The following is a 6,311-nucleotide window of genomic DNA, read 5'->3' on the forward strand; positions in this document are numbered from 1 at the left end:
ATCCTGAGCATACCAGTCTGTGAAATAAAAACTACCAAACCAACATGGTTAGTTAGTTCCTAGGTTTCCCTCTGTGGGGAAGTTGGGGTTCCTATGGCCAGGATCCTCACTGGACTTAAACCACTGATGATGTAACTGGCCTGTTGCTGGGCTACCGCTTCCACACCTTTAGGCAATGAGCTATTGCACTATATAGAGAGCTTGGCCCAGTGCTCTGGGCAGAGGCAGAGGTGCTAGTGCTCAATCTACCGCCGGAGAACAAGCCGGGTAATAAACCCTTTCACCCCAAAGAACGTTTTGCTGTCAATTTCATTGGTCATACTGAATCCATAGCGAACTTGCCTGGTCTGAAACCCATTGACAAGACACTGTCTTTCATATTTATTACTTTTTATTCCCTTGTTTCTTCAAACTCTAGCACTTAATAGCAGAAGTGTGAAATGGAAACCAAAAGTGTGATACAGCTCTGTGAGAGACAAACTTGTAATTGAGAATGCATCATTGTGAATTAAGTGAAGGTTCCTGTGGCCAGGATTCTCACCTGGCCCTGGTCGGCTACCTCCCTGCACACATGTGGGCAATACGTTGTTATTAACTCTATGTAAAGAGCCCTGCCCAGTGCGCTGGGCTGCTGCCCAGCTGCAGGAGAGCAGAGGCAAGTGGTGGCTGCGACAACGACAGAGGCTGAGGTGGCTGTGGAGGCAGACACGAAGGAGGGTTACAGACCTGCAGACTATTGGCTGCAGACGTAATTTTAGTGCTCCACCTATCACTGGGAGAACAAGCCAGGTAATAAACCCTTTCACCCTAAGAACGTTCCATTGCCATCTTTCAGTTTCATTGAATCCATAATGAACTTGTCTGGAGCTGAAACCCATTGGTAAGACAATCGTCCTTTAAATTAATTTTTTTCTGCATATTGGAAAAGATATCAGTATTTTATTTTAATGGTACAATATATTTTGTCCAACTTAAAACATATCTGAATTGCATGGGGAAATACTTTGATAATCTTTGTGCTGGGTTCTATGGAGAGATGTAAAGGAAGCTTCTATCCAAAAGATGGGCAAAGGAAAGTTTTCTTATTTCTCTAGGTTTATATTTTCCTTTTCCTAGGCTACTATTCTACAACTTTGGTATGCTGTCCTTTATTTTATTTTTATAGTCCTTTTTCTTAATGGGCACTGTTCTGTCTATATCTTACATTATGTACTCTGCAGCTTTTCTTAGCTTTGGTAACATCCTTCTTGAAATTCTGCTATGGTATGAATATTTGTGCCCCTGAAAATTCATACATTGAAATCCTAACCCCCAAGGTGATGGTGTTAGGTGATTAGGCCATGAGAGGAGCCCTCATAAATGTGATCAGTGTCCTTAATAAGGGACCCCAGAATGCTCTCCCACACCTCCTCCACGATGTGAGGTCACAGCAGAAGGTGCTGTCACTGAACCAGGAACCTGGTCCTCCTCAGACACCAGATTTGCCAACGCCTTAATCTTAGACTTCTCAGTCTCTAAAACTGTGAGAAATAAATTTGTGTTGTTTATAAGCCATCCAGTTTATGGCATTTTTTTATAACTGCCTCTCGACTTCTGGGATGTTAGTCTTTACAGATTCTCATCTTACATATCTGATTGTGTCTCGGTGGCTCCTTGTCCTCCTGCATCTGCCTGTCGGAGGTTAGTTTCTCCTAAACTGGCCACATTTCTTATATTCTTCCTGGTCCCTTTCATCTACTTTTATTTGTTCTCTAACATTTCCAGGTGATGATTCCTAATTCTCCACCCAAGGTTAGACCATTCTTTTAACTTTCAGATCTATGTTACTCCTGTCTAGATCTAGTTACTTTCCTCACACCCATTGCAATTCTTTTATCCATACAATAAATATTTGTTGAACACTGATACCAGGACAATGAATAGCACAGTTTCTCTGCCTTTGAGTTATTGATGGTTTCTTGTGAGAGGCAGTTTTCCTGATTGTCCTCCCTAAAATGTGAAATCCTTGGAAATAGAATTTGTCTGTGTTTTATGTGTCCAGATTCTCCCAGTTACTGGCATGTTAAGATGCTCAAAATATGTTCACTGAATTAACACATGAATTATAGACACTTGAGGGCACAAAGAATCCTACATTCAAGCACTGTCCCAATCAGATATTTGCTTCTCTTCCAAAATATACCAATAACTGGCCACTCAGTCTCTGTGAGCACTGGAGGATTATTGTGTCATTGTTTATAGACTCCATGCAAAATGTCTTTCCTAGGTCTCTTCCATCAATATGAGAAAGAAAGAAATGCTGAACCAAGAAAAGCCTGGGGAAAATACTAGGATATGTGAACAGAGGTAGAAAGAAAGACTGTTATGTAATGAGCAGGGTTAGAAAAAGGGACTGAACTATTCACCTCACATAGCACCCATTCAAAGCAGGGTCAATAGCTACAGCTGTTTCAACTTTGTCAATTTTGCCCTCCAAATTGGACACGTGCCTTCCATTTACCTTAATAGGAGCCACATGCATACAGCCGATGGTGGTACTTATCACTAAGGAAGCAAAGTGCTGAGTTCCTGCCACCCACCCACATCTGTGGCTTTATAAGCCACAAGCAAATGAAAAACAAACCTGCCCCTGGCATATTCGGAAACCATAGAGTTTTAACAAAACCAACCAGGAAGAAAAAGGGAACTGGAGTGTGGAGACTGGGCTGGTGGTGGGCTGTGTGAGCATCACGAAGGGTAAGCACCTACATTCACCATCCCTGGGACACTGTTCACCGCTGAGGTCTTTAGAGGATGACATGCAGGATGTGTTTGAGTTGTTATATCTCAGAACAACACAATACTCATAGTTAATAATGAGAACCATTAAGTCATTTATTGAACAAATGCTTGTTTGAGTTGAGCTCCCAAAATTTGTCAGCTAGGTTATGGCAACACTTGCCACGGCACGGGTTTTGAGTTTTAATGAAAAACCTATTTTCAAAGTTATAGTCAAAGATATTCAGTGCCCCATTCTTTAGGGTATCTCTCAATTGGTCAGTGGTCAGCAATAGTGGACTTGATAAATTACAAAAAAACTTATATACAATGAAATTCCATTGGCAGAAATTTAAAAGAGAGGATTAAGCCATTAGGCAATATATCTTTTCAAGATATATTGTGGACTGAAAAAAGAAAAGCTTCAAAACAATGTCTGTGTAGACCTGTGTTCAACAGACTGGGGATTCTCTGGAAACTTTATTCTCTTAAAAAATTTAGTAGGTTTATAGGGGTCTATTCACCACCAGTCAATTTTAGTAACATCAGAGCTAGTTATCTCACCAAATCAGTTCTCCAGAATTTAGATCGTGGCCAGTGGGCCCTGGAGCATGATGGGCACATCTGACGAGGGATTAGCTTAACACTCTCTGGTTCGCCCTTCGTCTCCAGATGGTTCCCAAGTGTCATGTTATCTTTCCCTTGTCCTCAGCCTGTAGTCCGATGCCTAGCTCTTCTCCTTGGAGTTGTCTCCTTTTAAGATAGGGAGTTCACAGGTTGGGGGTTTAAAAGCAGTCTGAGGGATAAAGCTGTGGATTCCTCCTTATCTCTGGCTCCACTTTTGGCCTCAGTTCCAGCTTTAGCTTGGGGCAGAGAATTCAGTGTCTCTAGCCCTGCAAGTAGAAGATGAGCAGGATCTAAAGCACCTTCAATTACTTGCATGTAGAAAAAGTCTTTTTCAGCGAGGCTTTATTTTCTTCCATTTCCGGATGGGCTAGTGTGCATAGAAATTATTCGTGAAAGAAGTTTGTTTCTTGCTGGAGCTTACTGAAGGCTGCCGTACAAAAATAACAAAACACACACACATACATACAAAAAATACCTACATTCTAGAGTTTTCCTGCCAAGTTTCTTAATATTCCAGCCTTTTGAGATGTTACCTATATGCCCAGGAACAATAGGTGACAGGTCATACACCTGGTAATAAACATTTCCAACTTCTTAGTAATGATAGTTATCCTTACTGCCCCATGTCACACACAGCTCAGCCAATTCCACATTTCATTGACTCTTATTTATAATACCCTATTTCCCAGCACTGGTTTCAAGTAACAGAAACATAACTCAGAATACTTTAAAATAGTTTATTGCCTTCTAAATGTGAAGCTGGGTAGCTTTTCTTGAAGCACAGCTGAGTTCCATACTGTCCTTTATTTTTTTTCTAGTCTTTTTTTCTTAATGGGCTCTATTCTGTCTATATCTTATGTATGTACGCTGTGGCTTTTCTTAACTTTGGTAACGCCCTTCTTGAAATTCTGCTATGGTATGAATATTTGTGTCTCCTGAAAATTCATACATTGAGATCCTAACCCCCAAGATGATGGTGTTAGTTATTAGGTGATTGGGCCATGAGAGTGGCGCCCTCATAAATGTGATTAATGCAGGTTTGGGATTAACCTACTTAAATGTGGTTGTAACAACCCCCAGATATACTTTCATTCCACCCATAAGTTTACTTTCTTGTTGTTAGCTTCATTCTCAGCTTCTTATTCTCACTTTTGGCAATTATGGACTTACATATTTTTAAGGCTAGTGTCCTGAAAAGAAAGACTCTTTTCTAATAGCCTGAACCGTCCTGGAATTGTTCCATTGCCTCTTACTGGGCTGAGGCACATGCTCGTGCTCATGCTGAGAAGATCACTGGGAGGGCAGGTGATTGGCAGCTACACCTGAAACACTTTCAAGGAGGAGAAGATGATTTCCCAAGGAAAAGCACTTTTATTACTAGAAAAAGAAATGACAGATTTGGAGCATGAAAAATAAGATACTGATGACTGATTAAATATTAAGGAGACAAAGCTATTGATAGGAGGAAGGAATTTAAAAAAGGAAAGAGAAATGCAAAATTCTGAGTAGACTAAAATTTTGAGAGGGTGTTTTTGAAAGAGCAGGGAGGAGATACTAGACATTTGATATACTGAGATGCAGGATTTGGGAAGACAGTATTTTTAAGATATCCTTTTTACCAAGATCTAGGGCCACATGCAGTAGTAACAATAGCAGTAGGTAAAGGTGAATGGGAGAAGTAAACAGCCCAAAAGTATCAGAAGGCAGTGGAAACAGTTACTCTGCAAACCCTGAGGATGTATGGCCCATGTATAAGCATTAAGCAGGAATTCACTTAGCTTCATGTTAGAATCATGAGGTGGCTTAAAAAAAATACCAATGTCTGGGACCTCCCCCAAATTTGAATATAACTGGTCCAGGGCAGGCAAGGCGTCCGCGTTTTTATAAGCTCTCTAGGTGACTGTAACATCTGCTGGAACTGAGGGGGCCGCAGTAGACTGTGCTGTGGAGCATGCACATCTAAGCCACTGTCATGTGAGCTGCATTTGTTGAGAACTCCTACATTTTCTCCAACAACTTTCTGTTACTTAATTAGTTTAATATAGCATGGGAACAAATGTTTCTTCTACGAAGTAACAATTTTTTTCTGGTTAAGGAAGCTCTCTGGGTTTATATGAGGGACCAGGAGTTGACCTGCAGACTAACAGCCAGACCATCACAGCCCTTGATGACCACATTTCCCTACAGCCGTTGTAATTGGTGGCGGAGCTGGTCCAGAGTTAAAGGCCAGTATGTAAATGTCAAAACCTGCCACAAAGGCCTTGAGACCTACAGCGTGAATCAGATATTCAGGCAATGCTCTTACAGCGATGCTGTTTTGACTCCCATACCTACAGAAAGAGCCAGATTGCTGAGTGCCTATCTGGCGTCTGCGGTAATACCAGTCCCCATGGAGGCGCTGTCTCGGACTCCAGAGAAAGAGGCGATGTTATTTTCAGTTAAAAGCTTGGGTACTTCACCTCCTTGCACCCCACATACCACTCAGAGCCCCGCCTATTCTGCCTGCTGGCTTGCCAGGTCCTGAGGTGGTTACACATTGAATTGCAAATTCAAAGAAGCAGCTTCAATTCTGCCGGGACTTCTCCCGCCACTTTCTTTTTTATGGCGGGAGAAGTAGATTGAAGCCAGTTGACTAGGGTATTTAGCTGTTAACTAAAATTTCGTGAGTTTGTATCCCATCAGTCTAGTGAGGATTTAGCTTAATTAAAGCACCTGATTTGCATTTAGGTGATGTAGATTGAATTTCTACAGTCCTTATATCAGGGACTAAATAGTTTGTATTTGCTTAGAGCTTTGAAGGCTCTCGGTCTGTGTAGCCTAAGTCCCTAGCTTAGGATTGATATTATGGGGGTGAGTGGGAGTGCTATTGTGAATAGAATGATTAGGGGCGGGGTTAGTTTTATGATTTTTATTGTTTCGAATTGTCA

Source organism: Manis javanica, chromosome 2, assembly GCF_040802235.1.
Source record: "Manis javanica isolate MJ-LG chromosome 2, MJ_LKY, whole genome shotgun sequence".
In the NCBI taxonomy this organism is placed as follows: Eukaryota; Metazoa; Chordata; class Mammalia; order Pholidota; family Manidae; genus Manis; species Manis javanica.